At 39.8% G+C, this 18,461-nt stretch overlaps 1 protein-coding gene across 21 annotated transcripts in view; it reads right to left on the bottom strand.

Annotated features, from left to right (window-relative positions):
- The window catches only part of LOC134548834 (zinc finger and BTB domain-containing protein 20), a 472,135-nt gene that overhangs the window by 47,917 nt on the left and 405,757 nt on the right, over nucleotides 1–18,461 (bottom strand). For 3 of the 21 annotated variants that reach the window (XR_010079934.1, XR_010079933.1, XM_063393947.1), the window contains exon 8: nucleotides 922–987. The exons of the other annotated variants lie outside the window; for them this stretch is intronic. The gene's annotated coding sequence lies outside the window, so the exon portion shown is untranslated. The remainder of the gene's footprint in view (nucleotides 1–921; nucleotides 988–18,461) is intronic. 21 annotated transcript variants of the gene reach the window in all.

Raw genomic sequence — 18,461 nt, 5'->3', positions numbered from 1 at the left:
CTTACAGTGAGAAAAACAAAGTGCAGCTTCAATTCCTCTTGCTTTATAAATGTGAATTTCCTTGATGAAGCATGAGAGAAAAGCAGATAAAATTCCAGCTTACCCTCAAAAAACAGGAAACGTCTGTGCTTAAATTTCTAATTACCAAGATGTATGATAAACACCTTTATCATTCCAGTCCTGCCACTGCTTTGTTAACCTAGCTATAATCCTCTCCTTCTGATATCACAAGACTTCCCAGGGCAGCCCAATGTGATATCACAGACAGCTATGACTTCATGGCATGAGTAAGGAAAAAAGAGGCAAAGGTTTTTAGTCTGCAGATGGACTGAGCTGCCACACAAATCTCCGGGAAGGGACAGAAACGAACAGCGTTTGCAATTGGTGCCTGAGAGGCAATGAAGTTTTTGACTGCAGTGTGAAAATACATCAGTGAAGATAGATGGGTATTTCACTGTAAATGGATATACGTGATAATAGAAAAGGAGTAGTAAGAAACAGAGCCATCAATCATACCAAGTAAAAGAAGGTAGAGGTGTAAATGTGGAACATATCAGTTTGATTTTCCTTTATTAAAAGAGAAAAAAAAAATAAAGTTAAAAAAGAAGAGTCAAAGCAGCTTCAACTCAATCTCATCAATTTTAATGCTATGAAGAAGTTTAGCAAGTGACGGTTCCACCAATTTGATGGAAAACTCGTGACTGCCAAAATGTAAACAGAAATTGTTTAGAGGTGGCAATAATTAGGATGATGATGATGATGATGATGATAATAGAATGTGAGATCAAAAAGGAAAAGAAAAATTTTGCAAATATGAACATGGCTGCCACCACCATCAAAGAACATCCTCACAAGTCAAAAGGGAATTCTATTTATTTTAAAGAACAACATTAGGGATCAGGAAATCTGGGTCCTACTTACACCTCTTCTGGGGAATCTATGCTTGGACTTGAGAATGATATTTCAGTGCTCTGTGCTTCAGCTTCTCTGTAAGACCAAGATAATAATAGATCAAGACCATAATAGATCAACTTCACATACATCTTAATTCATGGGTGTTGAGCAAACAGTTTTAAGTTTTTTATGTAGAAACTATTAAATGGCAGGAAAGACAAAAAAGAACGTGAAGATTTGGGGAATATTTGAAAAAGAAATTCCACAACTCAACCATCTCCTCAAATCACAGGAAGAGAACAAGTGAGGCCCTTTTTTGCATTTTATTTCCAAAGAAAGTGTAAAGCTTCCCAGCCAAATGGGCACAGAAGTTGCCCCTGAAAACGCGGACATGTAAATGGTGAGAGGGAGCCTTGGCTGGCTGCAGCCTTGCAATGTTGTGTACATGTGCCCATTTCCTGAGAGATAACACCATGCTGCTGGCCTGATGGGAAGAGAGATGAGGAGTTACAACTACTTGGAGAGTTGTCTGTTCACACAGACTCTTGACACAGCAGTTCAGGCATGAAACCACATGGCTCTCAGACTTTGGGGACCAACCATTTGGGCTCTCTGTTCCACCAATCCACAGCCTTAGGCATCTACCTGTTTTGCTTGTGTTTAAAATAGGCCAGGCTTTCTAAAAATTTTGATAGAGTAAACTAGATAGTAGAAAGAAAGAAAGAAAGAGAGACACAAAATAAGAATGCTAAAATAAAGAGAATTATAAAAACAAAACAATCAGACTGATTTAATACAACTTTGACACAACTTTTCCAAACCCTTTTTACTTAGACATAAATGACAAACAGAAAATACCAAGATGCTATGAGTCAGACCTGCAAAATCAAATATGTTCATCAGTGTCTGTTGCAACTTTTGTCTCTAGTAAGAGTTATGAAAGACGTCAGAGAGACAGAACTGCCCAAATCAGTTCACTGATTAAGAATATATCTACCAAAACCCCTAAGCAGTGATGTGTTACCGGCCCAAAAGGACTACCACAACCATGTTCAGCTACAGGACAGAGAGAACTCAATATACATTTCAACACAAATATATTTATAGCAGCTTGTTTTTAGCTCATAGTACCTTCCACTGTATTCAGTGTATTTTTTTTATCTTGCGCTATCGAAGTTAGCAGACAGTGGAGAAGTATGCATCTTTTTCTTATCTTATCCTGAACAGGCTTCACTAGCAAGGACATAAATTCTGTCTTTTCAATACCAAGCTACAATTAGCACAGAGGTCAAGACACTGCAGTGAGCACAAAGGTCACGAGTAGTACTGCTACCCAGGGGGTTCCAGAGCACACGGGGCACATGGAAATGCAAAAGCTTTTTTAACCTGTATATATGCATGTCAAGAGTAAATATTTAAGGAATGAGCAACACAATAACAAAAAACCCCCACCATAATGTTTCTAAGCATAACAGGGCTCAAAATATGCAATTGACAGGCAGACAAAGTAGGTTTACATGGTGGAGAGCATTGGGGAGAAATGAAGCCTTGCCTTTTACATTTCACACATTTTAAGAAGCTGCTCAGATTATTTGTTTACTTTAACCTGACATTGGTTCTTTTAACAGGAAGTGCCAAGGCAAAATTTGTACTGAACACCTTCAAAAATTCCAGAGTATCTCAACATGGCATTTCTCTTTGGTTCTTTCTACACAGTTGTATAGATAAACATCAAAAGGGAAATATTTAACCTCAAGTCACCCAAAGACTGGGAAGTGCCCACCCTGAGTGTGCATGTTATTTTAAAACCTAGTCTCAGGAAGATTTATTACTGGCATGAACATTTTCAAAGAAGGTTTGGATAGACTTAGCTAGCTAAAGGTGAGTGCCAGTATTTCCTACACATTGGAGCAAGTAGCCTCAAAAATCCTGGCCTCACTGGGTTGGCTCCAAAAGCAGGTGGAGCTGAACTGCTAACTGAAGTATTTGAAACACACCAACCCTGAGAGGATTATACTGAGCTTTGTGACAGCTGCACTTGAGGAGAAAGAGGGAGAAAAGGGGATGAAGGGGCCTGAATGGAAAATGAACAACTCAGATCAATGGAACAGGCCTGGAGGCTTCTAAAGAGAATCTTTTAAAGAACCACAGACAATGGCCACAGTCTAGACTGAACACACAGAGAAAAGTCAAGACAAATCACCACCATTAAAAGCTAAGTAATCACATCACATAACAGCAAGATACAGCAACAGTCTCCCTGTCTCTGCTCTGAGGTGAAAGCACCTGGAATGTGACATTTGTTTCTGGGCACCTCCTCATCAGAGTGATTGGAGACAGTTCAGTGAAGAGCCTCATAACTCTAGCAACTAGCGTGGTGGAAAGACTGAGCTATTAGGGAAAGAAATTAAGAGCTAATCTGCAATAGCCTGGTTACATGCCAGTGACTATCAGATGAGGGCAAAGACACAAGAACAAGCTGCATATAAATGAAAGGTATAAATAACAAAAACCCAAAAAACCAAAAAACAAAAATCAAAAAAACAAAACAAAAAAAACCCACCAAAAAACAAAAAAACAAAAAAAACCCAAACCAAACAACAACAACAACAACAACAAAAAAACAAACAAAAAACCCCAAAAAAACCCAAAACACCCACCAAAACCAACCAATCAACCAACAAAAGGGTAGCTAATAATTTGAAGGTACACAGATGAACTTAAGAACAGTAACATGAAGCTGAAATTCCAAGGAGCAAAATATAATAAACCTGAAAAGTAGTCTCCTTAGGGAAGGAACTGAAATTTGACTGTGTTAAACTGACCTAGACAAAACACTAGACATGCAATGCACACATCCTTCATTGGCCCTGGGGAGATGGGCTGAGCAGGTCTTGATTGTTTTTCCAGTTTGATGACGATGACTCCAAGGTACACTGTGTTCTTCTGGTCTAAAAACCATCCTTAAAAATATGGAAACCCATGAAACACACTTTGCTAGGTTAGAAGATGATTAACCAGAAAGAGACTTAATTTATGTTCATTGGATAAGCCTGTAAATTAGGCAGAGTTGTATATGAAGAAAGAAGTAAAACAGCAAGGAATAAAACCTACCAGGCTAAGGAAATGGCTTTTAGCATCAGGTTCCCAAAGAGGAATTGTCACACAGCGTGGATAATCCATTGCATAAAAAGAGAGCATTATGTATGGATCCGGCAACAAGGTGTGAGAATGGAGTTGGGGAAATGATTTTAAAGCATATTTGACCTTCTGAACCATGTGTTGGCTAGTCTGTGGAAAGGTTAAATGCTTGTGTCACAAATCCAGAAACCTGAGTGTTCAAAAAGGGAGCTTGTCTCTCTAGAAAGTATCCTAAGAAGGTAAATGACAGAATGAGCCTTGCACTCTTCCATACTCTTGAGTCATGGATGTAAGAACATAAAAGAAAAAAGTAACACTCCACTAACCTGAGTATTGAAACACTGCACAAAGCTGCACACACAGACAAAAAGTATGACAGAGACATGCAGGGAGTGGCAGTGAAGGGAGTGCAAGTGTCTGGTGTCTGGACACAGTGAGATGAAACATTGCTGTCACTTCCTATCCATAACCTCCCCAGCAGTAAGGAGTGCAGACAGGAAAACCACCAGCTAAACCTGAGACATCAAAGTTACTACATAAAAGAAATCAGAATTATTTTAGCCTGCAATGGAAATAATCCTTAGGGTTTTTTTAATGGGAAAATAAAGATCTTGTGGGTGAGAAACAAGGGGAAAGTAGAAACAGAGAAATAAACTTTTTATTTCAGCAAGAAGGACAAAGTCTGTCTTTGCAGTAGTCATGTTATCAAAGAGAAAATTAGGTTAGTGGTATCTTCATTTGAGTGGCATCTGGTTTTATATTTTTTAGAAGCAAGGGGAAAAAAGACAACCTTCTCTGAACCACAGACATTAGGTGATTTAACTCCCCTGTGGCCTTACATAGGAGGGGCCATTCCAGATTTTATGCTGCCATGTAACCCTGACAAGGCAGCACCTTCCTAACACTTCACTCAGCCTGAGGTCTTACGAGTACAGCACTGCTGCCTGTTGGTTCTTTCCATGTCAAGGAAGGTGTGAAGGGAGAATATCTCACAAAGTTTCAGGTGACACTATACAAAGATCATATTGGCTTCTGAGTTATACTTCTGCTAACCTTCCTCACTGACAAGACATCCAGAAAACTTTCCCCTTGCTCTGCCTTCAGGGGCCCAACTCCAAATTCAGCATTAAGATACATCTGTGAAGAAGTTTAGCTGGTTGTACCAGCAATGGTGCTTCCTGCACAAAATGGTAAACATAAATGCAGTACTGATTACATTGCAAATCATGCCCCAAGGCTGGAAGTCCAGTGAAATAGTGATTTCAGAAGCTATATCAGATAAGGTACTCTCATTATTCCCCGGGCCATTGCAAAAAATTATTCCCTGATCCCTGCAAAAATTCATGATTTAAAGAAATATTGGTGGTTTCTGTTTGTAGCTTGACTGTGCAAACATCTGTGCTGAGATGAGTGGGAGAGTTGTGCAATATGCTGGCAAATCTGAGCAGCCAAAGAGGGAAATTTATTCAACTGGTTTGGTCTCTGAAGCCCATGTATTGATCAACCACAGCCTGTGCTCTTTATTAGACCTCTTTCTGCAGGTCCCTGAAAACTAATGGTAACCTATGCATCAGCAGAGCCAAATATAGGTTCTTTTAAAGAACAGAAGGGAATTCCTGCTGAGCCTGACAGAAGACAAGCCCACCATGTGTCTGCCTGGTACAGAGGAGCCTTGTGACAAAGATGGGTGCAGGCTGGGTGTTTATTTTCCAGCTGATGAGCATGGATAACCTGACCTCTCCACTTACAAGATTCATGTAATAACTCACTGCTTACCCCAGTTTCCACAGGGCCAGCATCCTAAAGCCCCATGTACATCACAGAGGACCTTCCAAGCAGCTGACAGACACTTCTGGCACCCATTCTCACCAGGAAAACACCTAAATATGAGGAAGAAATACAGTGTTGCTGACTCCCCAAGTGCAAGCTAATTTTAGAGTTCATCCTGTGAGTCCTTATCCAGGGGATGTTTTAATTACCTTTAGCCTGTCCAAACCAGCACTCCTACCCCTATGTGTACTGCTGATATGACTGACAGCTGAGAGCTTTTCTAAACACCAAGCATAACATTGCAGTCGCTAGTGATTCAAACTGCCTGAAGTGGTGTGATTTTTGTCACTTTGACAATACTTGTGACAACTTTCTTTAAGTGTAAAGGGATTGTTAAAATTTACTAAGATTTATAAAATAAGCCTACCTAGAAGTTTCATGTGTGTATGCAAACGTTGCTTAAAATCATATACAAAGAACAGTCTGACTTTGCCTCATACTAACATTAAAAAAAGGTCTCTCAGCTCACAGAAACAATCTTGGCCCTCCTCTCCTCAGTTTACACAGCCTTCCACCCAAACCTGGGAAAATAGATAGGGCTCTTCCCCCAGTAAAACAATATTGGACTTTCCCCAAGGAAGAGTGCACCACTGTAACCAACGAGACAAGCCATGGAAGAGAATCAATGGCAGAGCTAATCAGGCTAATTCAACTGTTAAGAAAGCAACCAAACCCCATAAAGCCCCTCAAAGGTCATAAAGTATCTCTCAGGTTATGCCTGAGAATGACGTAGAAGTCAGTGTCATCCAGAGAGTGCTAAAATATTAAATTCTATGCAAGCAAGCACTTGCTCTGTATATGAGCTGAAGTTTTCAAACCATCCCCCACAGAGATAATCATAGTAGGATCCACAATAAGATCTTGTTACGATACCTCCCAAATACTAATGCAAACAACACCATGCTTCTATATTCAGAAGGCATCTACATCTCTGACAAGTCTAAGATTTCTGAGACCAGAGCAATAAAAGACAGTCAAATGCAAGTAGATCCTAATTTCAAAATACAGGTATCTTGACATCCAAAAGGTGCAATTTTTTTTTCTTCCTTCTGCCTCAGAATGTATTAGGTATTAGAAACCTAGTCTTTATTTTATGTCTGACTCAACTCCTGCTAGAATAAGAGATGCTACTGGACCCAAATAAGAGTCTAGGACTTTAAAAAAAAATGTTAGCCCTTACTGGGCTTGGCTGGATGTGATACATGAAGATGATTTTTCAGGCAGAAGCAATGAGCATGGCTCCACCCAATACAAACTGTGGTTCTGCTAGAAGAGCCCCTTCAGCAGAGGTCTGCAGACCCTCCACTGTGTACCTGACTGTCTGCATGCTGCCAGTGTAGGTGAACCTGCTGCTGGTGCAACAGATGTTAAAGCAGACAAACCTGACTCCCAGAGCAGAGGGATTAATGGGGCATTAACATCTAGGCCCCAGTAGTTATGGCCATTTAAATGCTAGCAGCTTTAAGTAAGTTATCCAAATCTCGAGTTCACTATGTGAGCCACCAGTACTTAATTATAGAACATTTGGGGCCAAAACTTGCCCCAGGGTATGCATGAAGTCATCTCAACAATGCCAATGGAAATCCATGTGCTATATATTAGAAAAGCAACTGGTTCTAAACAGGGCTAATTTAAAGGTTGTCTTTTACTGAACACCCTTTCATTATTTACATTTACTAAACTAATCATATGACAGTTGCCAAGATTCATCAGCTGGGCTTCAGTTTACATTCCCACAAAATCGATTAAAGAAAAGCTTGGTTTTAAAGCCTAGCAGCTTGAATTAATGTTCTGTTAAATCTGACAGATTTTGTCCATGGTTCTTTATTGACCCTTGTGCTTTTTTTGACACCCTTGTGATGCACCTTTTCCCAACCAAAGTGTATTTCATGGTCAAGGGATGGTTTCTGACTGAGGGAGGAGTATTTTCACCTCCCCTTCACCTCCCAGAGCAGTATTTCAGGACTCATCAATAGGTGTGCCATTAAACCTAAAGCATGCTCATGGCTCCTCGCGCCTTGCAGCAAACAGATCTGTCAGACTTCAAATCTACTGAGCAGCAGCAGCAGGTAAACACAACTTTTGTTTTAGCAGCTCAGTTACAGCTAAGTGAGCATCTGCCCTGGCTGTACACAATAAACCTTCTATTTCAGAAGAGGATAATTGTCATTCTATTCCCTTGTCCTTTGAAACTTTGAGCAGGAAGCTTCAGCCTGAGGGGCCACTGCAGTCTTTAGGACATTAAAACACTCATATCCTTCCCCACTTGTTATAATGTTCAATTGTTGATATCTGTGGAAAATGTAAGGAAAAAAACCCATACTATGTAAAGCCTCAAATGATCACTTGGCTTGGGATTCATATGCAAGAGGCAAAGCCATAAAAGTTCAGTATTGTTACATGGCTGTGGTACTTGGAATGTGCAATATATTGAGTAAAACTCCTTAAAGTTGCGTTAAAGATTTTCCTATTCCTGGTAACAGGTTAGGGGGCTTTAGAGAAGTGTCTTATCAGATGCTACTTTTCAGCTCTAATGAAACTTTCTGCTAAGTGAGAGCTGACTCCATTTGCTACTTCTTTTGTATGAATTTCACTTGTGGAAATTATGGGCCTGTTTTCTTATATGCAGCCCATCGCTTCCTCCAAAAAAGAATTTTATATCACAATTTCTTTACGAAATGCATCAGAACTTCTTTCTGGTTTAAGTCTCAAGGAATGGCATAGATGCAACTTTGAAAGCAAATCTGTGGTGAAATTCAGGACAGGAATGCAGCATGCATGTGTTCAGAACATACAGTGTTTCTACAGTATGAAGACTGTAAAGTAATTGGCAACTCATCCAAAATCTTAGACTTAGTAATTTGTGGCAATTTCATCTATATAAACTTATCTACAGCATGTAGGGAACAAACACATACATGCTCTTGCTATCCACTGACATTGCATATTACATGCATAAGAGTTTAATGAAGTGTTTGGGGCCCATGCTAACTTTGATTTGTAGGGCTTTAAGTCATGCAGCTCATGCTGATGTTACTGTATGCTGCCATGAATACAGAGAAGAATTTTTAAGATCAGCTTGTTGTGTTACACTCACAAACCTCATTTTATTTTAATGTAAATTTTGTTTTTAATCTCTTTTGAAGGTTTCAAAGATCTCACCACCTCTATTTTTTTGGGCACAGAATCTCATGGGAGGATGCAGTATAAATGATACTCATCCATTCCATTGTGTTTCCGCCTTTTCCACACTTTCCTTTTTGCCTGCCCCTTTATCTGCCTTTTTGGGTCTCTTTTTACTCATTTCTAGCCAGTCCCTTAGCCTGCCACTTGTCCTCCACTTTCACATATATAGTTTGTAAGACTCTGTAGTATACATCTTTTTTCTGTTTCTCCTACCTACCTCTCCTGGCACCACCAATGCTCCATGCCATCACAGTACCTGGGCTTTAATTAGTGTGTTTACCTTGGTGTTGCCTTTGGGAGGATAGCTCTCTTGTCTGACACCCTCACCTTTCATTAACTCTGGTTTCCTATCATCTTCAGTTCCTACCGCTCCAGAAAAGGCGGGAGGAGGAATGAAGTGGAGGCAGTGCTGGCTGTCACAGGCTGATTGACAATGAGCACGGTGCCTCCAAGCGCCGAGATGCTGCAGTTTGTGAAGTGAGACCTCGGTGCCCGGTACACCCTCCTTGATTGAACAGACATTTTGAGTGCGGCTGCCGATCACTGTTAGCCCAGTAACTCCCTGCATTCTCCTCACTTCCTTCTCCCAAGCTGTCAGACTGGCAAGGCTCAGGAGAAATCACAGGTTTCCTAATTGCATTTGTGCCTGCACAGAGAGAAAACTTGAATACAGGCTGGTCAGATCTGTACAGATGATGGAGAATGTTTCGCTCCATTCTGTGCTAGTGTGGGCTCTTCAATTTGTGCCTGGCAGCTTCCTTGTTCCTGAGGACAGAAAGATAAACTGTGGCTTTGTATGGATGGGGAATATGACAAAGCAAAAGGAGAGAGAAAGAAATTCATTACATTTATCTGTGCAAACATTTTCTCAAATGATTCCTGCAATTTTACATATTGAGCTCCCTCCGTGAGCACATCTATCCTGGATGGCTGTATCTTGGATTTATAGAAAAAGCTTATTCCTATATCTACGCAGTCAGATTGGAGCTCTTTATTGGTGCTGATCAGTCTATTCAGACCCTTCTGACTGTTCCTTGCTCAGAGCCAAGACCATGCACTGTTTTCAATGTCTATTTAAGCAAGTGGGCTCTGGTAGCTAGGTAATCCAGAGAGAAAAGCACAGCAGTGGCCAGTCTGGACCATGACTCTGACTCAAAAGTGGCCAAGTTTTCCTTTGACTGCACGGGATAGGCTCATTTTTAAGAGGTCATTTTCTAGTCAAACTAAACACAAAAGCTGACTAAACCAAGACTGCCCAGTGACTCCTGGGGATTCCAGTGCCTATAGTGGTAGAAGAGAAAGCAGGAGCCTCAGAGAGTCCATCCCCCAGGTTAAGGGTGGCTCTATGGGCAGCCTTAGTCTATTTGGCTCAGTGGCTCATGATTAGTGAAATAACAAGAAGCTTTCTTCTATTTTGTCGCAAAGTCTCACGGGAGGCTTCATTTGCATACAGTGACTCAGAAAGCTGCCTGCTGAGCTGCACGTACTGGATGCACGTCTGGAACGAGTCAGAGTAATTTGTCCTCTTGTTTACAGCAGCCTATTTATAACAGCACGGAGATGACCCATGGATACACCAGGTCTACCCTCCAAACACCCAGAAAGGGGCTTTTCACACTCATCACAAAGCCCCAAATACTAGCACCCTCAATTCCTCCTTCCGGTGAAGATGATCTGCAAGGGCTACAGGGAGCATAGTGGATTAGAGCAAGTTTGGATGAAATACATGAGCAAGAACTCCTGTTGCATCATGATCTCAGTAAGAATCCATCTGCTTCAAAATGATACAAGGCCCAAAGCATGGAGGACAGGTGTCCTTGAATACATGTGGACTGTGGTATCCACTTTACTGTTTTCCCCAGAAATAAATTGTGCACAGCCACTCCAAGGTGGTCTGCGACTTTCAGGATTTTTGTTTCATGGCTTCAAGTACTCAAAACTCCTGGAATGAAATCTATAAAGCAACCACCTTTCTCAGTCAGATAATTTCAGATCTTAACAAGACCAAGATTCAGAAAGCACCATATGTCATGTATGTAAAAGAAATAGCCCTATAATGAACCATATACATGTATTCGAAATGAATTTGAATGTCCTACATTAGCATCTCCTGCTGGCTAAGGCTTCCCCCTAAGAATTTAGATAAAAAAATTCTCCAACCCATGCACCTTCAAACAACTGCTTCTTCCCAGACAAGGAAAGTAGTTTTTCCTCTGTTACAGATATAACATTCTTCATTAGAACCACAGAAACCTAAGGTCCAGTCTTTATCCAAAATTCTGTCTCATGTGCAATTTATATTTTGCATTAGAAGAAGGTCAATGTCACTGCTTTGGAAAAGAGAGTAGGTTTCTTAATCAGACATGCCATGCTTATTTTTGACCCTGTTACTAGACTGAAATTAGTGACTATATGAATATATCTCACATATTTAACATATATAGCATATATAAGTATCTATGTCTGCACACATACCCACCAAGCCTCAACAGTTATACATATTCGTGCACACATGCATATGTGCAAGCAACTGTTTAATTTTTACATATATATATTTACTGGCATGTTTGTATACGTATTTACACATACACTCACATATGTAACTTGTAGGCATTTGACAGTCATTGAGCACTCCCTGAGCTTTGTGATGTCTCTTTTATGATATCTGAAGAATTTGGCTGAAGATGAAGGGATAAGGTCAACTACTCCTGTACTTAGAGAAGAGACACCCTCTATGCCCAAAGCTTACCTAAAACACTTTTCTGATACACATATATATATATACACACTCCATTAAAAGACTCCAAAACTTCTCCCTGCATCCTCTCTTATGTGGGCTGAGCAGCACCACTTGGAAATGGAGAGTATGTGTATCACAAGCTCATATCAGCAAAATTTTCTGTATCTTATCGTATGTCTGCCATTCCTACCACAGCAGTCTCCCTAAGCAGAGCTACGGCAGGTAGTGATTCTTCTGCCTTTGATCACAAATTTCTCCTCTACAGCACAACTTCTAATATCTCAAGTTTATAAATGCTCACAAAGAAAACAACCTCTTCTCCTGCACCCTAATTAATTTTTCTTCTTTCTTTCTTTCCTTATTTATATCTAACCAATAGCACAGGCCATAAACTAAAATGGTCCAGAGTTCCTTAATGGCAATTTTGATTCCTGGAGCAATGACAAATACAAGGTGTGAATTCTGCCATTCATGATGAAAAGAAATAAGAGAATTCTGTATTGAAGCAATACAATTCCTTTGATCTTCAATGAGGATATGCAGAACAGGGTTAAAGGTGGCTTGTAAGGTCCTGAGAGATGAGCAATGCTATTTATAGCAATGCTATGTACAGAAAAGCCATATATGCAATTATTCTATTATTCTGACATATGTTTACAGCTGTTCCTTATCTCCAAGGGTGGTCAGGAAGGATTAGTGGAGTTGACTGTACAAGTGATTCAGAATGGAAAAATTCACCCCCTCTTTATTTTTGGTAGCCTAGTCTTTATTTTTCAAGTGATGATTTTGTTCAGTTGCATGAGTGGAGCAGTCTGGATAAATGGTATATATCCCTTTGGCAATATATGAAAGATTCTTTTTTTTACCATTTGTTATTTATACCATGAGTCTGGTCATCTAAGTCATATGCTTCCTGTTTTTAACTGAATGACAAACTTTTCAAGCAGGACAGATTCCAAATGATGCATAAGTACTAATAACCACAAAAATCTTCACCTGAACATTCTGAAAATGTTCATTAGGAGAGAAATATGGCAGAATAAAATGGAATCGGGACAAGTATGCACAGATGCCATTTTGTGGTGTCTTGCCAGGCCTAAGATTAAAGACTCACAATACAAATAGGTGAAATTAGGAACTCTTAATATTTTTGCAAATAGTTTTACTTCATGTAGAATTGTGTATCATGAGTTAGAGGGTGAAATAGGGTGGGATTACAGCTTTCTGACACTAATATGGGAAGACTTATATTACTAACTGATCAGAGACCTCACTTTCCAGGAAAAGTTCCCTGAATTTAAACATGTTATGCCAGGTGTCAAACATTCTCTAGCTACACCACAGCAGTGAGAATGGAAGCCTTCCCACTGATCACTCAATGTAACCTGTGTCTGCATTTTGTTGTTTTCTGGTAATCCCACTTCAGATTCTTGATGCTTCTCCATCCAGAAGGAGTGGGAGAGAAATGGTGATTGGTTGAAAGCAACATACAGCTCCTTCTTCCCAGGGAAAAGATGTATACAGCAGTATGTGACAGTAATGTCAGCAGGGAAATACATCTTGGAGTGCAGGGAGTTAAAATGATTATTCCTTGGCCTTGTAAGAAGCAGCCTTTGGGCCCATTTGTGCTATGCTCCCTGAGCATTTCAAAGAGCTGTTTTTCCCCAAAGACTTCAGCAGGATTAAAAAGAGCTGCTTGTGGGGAAAACACTGCCCAGAGTGGGTATGGGAGGGGTGGGCAGAGGCAGCTGGCTCTGGTGCTTTGGACAGAGGAGTCAGGAGGTTTCTGCTGGGGGGAAGGAACACCACTGCATCCATCATAACTTAAAACTGTTTCTTTATAGTTATATAGAGTGATCAGACCATTTGCTTGTGCCACTAATGCATTGATGGGTATTCTCAACAGTGGCTGTCTTAGACACTATGGCCTGGAAGGAAAATGAGGGAGAAAAATACCAAACATAAAGTCCAACTTGTCAACAATGATTTCTTCTGAATGTGAGCATTGCTGAGATCATATTCTACTGACATCAGTGGAATTTTGCTTGTGCCTCAACATCCATTAGATTCCAACAGTCAGCTGTTTGTTTAATGCATTCTGATAAGAGTCAAATCCTTCAAAAACTATGCCTGAGATTGGGAGGAGAGCTGGACATCACCATACACCTTATCACAATTCTCTTATGAAGGAAGAGCATTTTGCACAACCATATCTACATTCCACTGCTCTCAAGTCAGGTCTCATTCATAATGTGAATTGGCAATATTTCTTTCTTTAGATACGTATGTGAACCATACAGCTGAAGAATCATCTTCGCCTTCATGAAGACCTTTTTTGAGACATGACATTCAAAACATTTTGTGTCATAAAGTCCTTGTAGGTTACTGAAGGGCAGACATTTCTAACTTCAGGCTGGAAACTAAGGCTTGGAGATGATGTTACTTGCCAGGCTCACAGAAGAAAGTAATAAGCAAAAATCTTAAAATCAGGCTTTACAATTCCAAGCCAGTGATTTAAGTCTTGGAATAGTTTTACTCTCCACTATGTGATTTAAGACCCTGAAGACCCTTTTCCTCTTGCCCTCCCACATTATTAAATTGGATCTTCAAGCTTTTCCATTTCTCATTAGATTTTTTCCTGTGCTTTTACTTAACAAATATTTTGCTTTGAAAACTACTTTTGTTCCTCCCAGTCACTTCCATTATTCCTGTTCCACCTTTGCTTTTCCTTTTACATCCACTTGTTGTAACTGAGATCAGCAGAAGCTGCTGTTTTAGAAGTCCCAGGAGCCAGAAAAAAACACACATGGGATTTTTAAACTCCTGACCCTATCTTTTCCCTTTGCTTCATTGAGTTGCTTAAAATTTCATGCACCATGCAAAGCAAGTCTCGTTTCCCTGTAGGCAGCATAGACTGTAGTTAGTTATGGCAGCATTTTCTGGGGTTGTTAAGGGGAGATGCACTTCTATTGAATTGTGTATTTCTGGTTTCCTTCTGAATGCTCAGAGGGAACAGGAAATTTATTGAGTCTTTCATAAACCTGAACTCTTTTTCTACATCAAGATTCAATTTCCCAGACCAGAGCATGGCTGGTCCCAGTTCTGTCTCCTTTTCTCTCTTCTCTGCCATTCAGTCTTCAAGAGGTCCCACTATGTTGTGTTTTCACCTCTGCTCTACTGTCTTCTGCTTGGTGGCAGACTGTCTCCTGCAGCTGAGATCACTCTGAGCCCATAACTGAGCACTCTTGTTTGTCAGCACCAAGAGTAGGCTGGGAACATCTCAGTCAGGTGCTATAAAACGTGCAGTGTGTCTGGCAGCCACAAACTTCATTACACCCCTAGCAAAGGCCTTATACAAAAGATTTCCTGATGCAAGAACCTAGACTTCTCGTATTTCTTTACAACCTCAGGTACAATCCTAGAGCCAAATTCATAGCAAGTGAAAAGTAGGCTGAAGGCTCTTTTCCTGATGGAAAGAAATTGTGGATGCTAGCTACTTTCAATACCATGCACACTGTGCCTTGGCATTTGGAGACATCCTTAAGCATGTTTTTTTTTGGAGACATCCTTAAGCATGGTTTTCTTGGTTTCTATTGTTTGTATGTTCTGCCCCAATGCTATTTCAGTGTATATTTTAATGAGTGAATTTATTATATAGCTCACTGCACAAAACTTTCAGTTAGATTATTAAAAACTCCCTAGTACTGATTTTTGGATCAGATAGTTCCTGAATGTATTTTGAATCCACTGTTGGTTATTGAGTAGCTTTTCTCCTTCTTTTTTTTTTTTTTTTTTTTTTTTTTTTTTTTTTTTTTTTTTTTTTTTTTTTTTTTTTTTTTTTTTCCCTTTGGGTCTTGTCTGAGAATAAAGCCTACTATGGGTCTGCCCTCAGTACTACTACCTTTTTTTCCTCCCCTGTATCCCAGATTACAGCATAGACCTCTCTTAGACCCAGTGAGACAAGATAAGCCTTTTCTGCCTGGCAGCATTTCAGAGGCATTAAGTGTAAGAGAGAAGGTAAGTAATTCACCGTGCCTCCCCATTTCTGTAATGGGGGAGGACATCTTGATACATTTACAATACTCCTCTGGGGATATTTCATCAGTTATGCCTAACTCTAATGGACAAGAATTGATTTGAACTTTCTAGTTAGAGCTGTAAACAGTTTCATTCCAGGTTGCAGCAATGAACTGGTGTTTTGTAAAACTGAGAGAAATTTGGAAAACTTCTGTGTCGATCTATTAAGTAAGTTAGCAATGAATGATCCAGGGTTTACTAAATTGTCTTTCCAATTTTTTAAAAAAACAGAAAGAGCAAATACTAACCTAGATTATACATGTTTTATTCTAACAGCTCTCCTCCATTTTTGTCAGAGTATTAGTATTTGAGCTATCTCATTTACTTTCAGTTGAGATTTGCCAAGTCAGGATACAGTTTGGGAAGGTATTTTTATTGTTCTATTTAATGTCAGATGCTTATTTTTGTAGCAAAAAGTCCAGAGAACTCTTTGTCCTGCTGTAATAATATCTGCTAATGTCTAAAGTCTATCTATCTTTCTTAAAAAAATAGCATACAAGGCTTCTGGGGTATTTCCCCCACTGTCAAGTTTTCTACTGGTGGTACCTTAGGCAGTTTGAATCCTGGGCATGAAAGCAAAATTCCATCATTTAAAAAAAATTGGCATATACAGTATTATATCTTTGCCAAGGTTTGCAAAGTGAAAATATAGAGTTCTTCATAGCTCTGCTAGGGAGCAAATAAGCAGCTCCTGTTATCACATGCTGTATTTTTTAAAGCTTGTTGTATTAGAGATTATCTAGAAGGGTTGCAGCTGGGGCAAATGATCACATCAGTAATCCATATTTTAAGATCCTTATTTCCAACATACTGATCATCATGGTGAGCTATGAAAACATTTTGTAAGGCGGCAACAATTCTTTAGATAATACAAATAGTCACAAAAAACAGTCCAGCAAAGGAGATATGTTTTATATTAATTCTAATATTAGAAATCAGGCAAGCATAAGCAAGAAAAGACAAAACAATGACCTTCCCAGCTCAGCCTTTTGTTCCTCTAAACTAAAGATGTAATTCTACTAGACAGTGTTTCTGCACTGTTCCTTTGCACTGAAGACAGAGGAAACGGCCTTTTTTTTTTTGTGGATCATCATCTGGAACTGGTGCTGGAACAAGACACTGGCCCTGAAAGCTGTGCTGTGGGGCCACAGAATTGCCTCTAACACAGGCTGGGCAGAAGATGTCAGGTTTCAAAATCAAGCAGCACTAGCTGCCACCACCATCTGACATTTGAATGGGATCCTAACCTATTTCCAGCTGGTATGAACACTGAGAGCCTAATCCTCACAAGATTTTCTTATTTTGGTACTCCCACTGACATCAGTGAAAACTGGCCTTTTGTTAACAATTTTTTCTAGTTTCTAGCAAGAGACGACTTGGAGATAAATTGAAACAAAATGGCAAAAGGCAAGACTGTCACCAGACTGCTGTAACTTTGATACTGATTGGAATAAATAATGAAAAACAGCCTATGCGCCTTCAGGAAGTTGGGAACCACAGCACTGGATGTGCAACTTCTATATCTCTGGCATTTTAAGAGAGAAAAGCTTTTAGTTTCCTGTTGGTCCCATGTTTGAGCAGAGTATTTGGCATTCATCCAGCACAAATTTAAGGAATTAACAGCAAAACCTAGGTGCAAGTCTAAATTTTACTCCCTGGTTTGTACTGGTGCTGCAAACATGGCAATAGGGAAACTGGACTACTGCTGTTAACAGGTTGTGCTCTTGTCTTCAGTTTTCAAACAACTGATTAGTTTGGATATTTCCATATTATGAGGATCAAGTGAACTAATGTTGAATGCCAATATGTTTCTGCTTATTATTTTGGTGCTTTTGTTCTCTTACAATTTTTTAATAGTTCAGTTTAATTTGATTTTATAACAAGAGGCACAGCTGTATTTTAACTGTTTTGTAATGAGTTGCTCTAAGAAACACATTTCTTGACCCACTACCTCAATTTAGAATCTTTCTTGAGACAAATTTGCAATTTGGGAATGGCAGAAGATGAAGAGAGAGAGGTGCTAGCACAAAGGATTTCATCTGAACACTTCTCATTCCAGCACATTTCAGGAAGAAACTGCTAAAAGGAACTGGCTCTTCTAATAGGCTCCTTATCGTGAAACCACAAAGACAGACTGGAATGAATTTCTAACTTCTGTAGTGATAACATTTGCCCCATCTCTTCTATCCTCATGGATATCCTGGGAAATGGATCCTGGATGCAATACACAACATTGGCTGCCAATTACTGCTTCACAGACCAGCATCGAGCTGGTAGTGAGAAGCGACAGAACCTCCTGGCATTTACTGCTTCAAAAGGTGCCCAGCCACAGAGACGGCACCTGGGACCAGAGGGATGGGCTGCTCAGCACATGAGGCATTAGCCAGTGAGGCACTTTGAGGGCATGGACAGATTCTTCCAGCCAAGTGGAAAGAGTCATTAAAGACTAACCTACAAAAAATTGTTTATGGTTTTAACTGTAATGGCAAACAATTTATAAACTACCACAGCAAGCTTTGCCAAATTAATTCCTAAGACAACCACTTGGTCTTTGAAAGTAGTTGAGCAATTTTTGAATCTCCTTGTTTCTCCA

Source organism: Prinia subflava, chromosome 3 (genome assembly GCF_021018805.1).
Source record: "Prinia subflava isolate CZ2003 ecotype Zambia chromosome 3, Cam_Psub_1.2, whole genome shotgun sequence".
Classification (NCBI taxonomy): domain Eukaryota; kingdom Metazoa; phylum Chordata; class Aves; order Passeriformes; family Cisticolidae; genus Prinia; species Prinia subflava.
The sequence above is the reverse complement of the archived record's forward strand: the minus strand, read 5'-3'. Positions and strand labels throughout refer to the sequence as shown.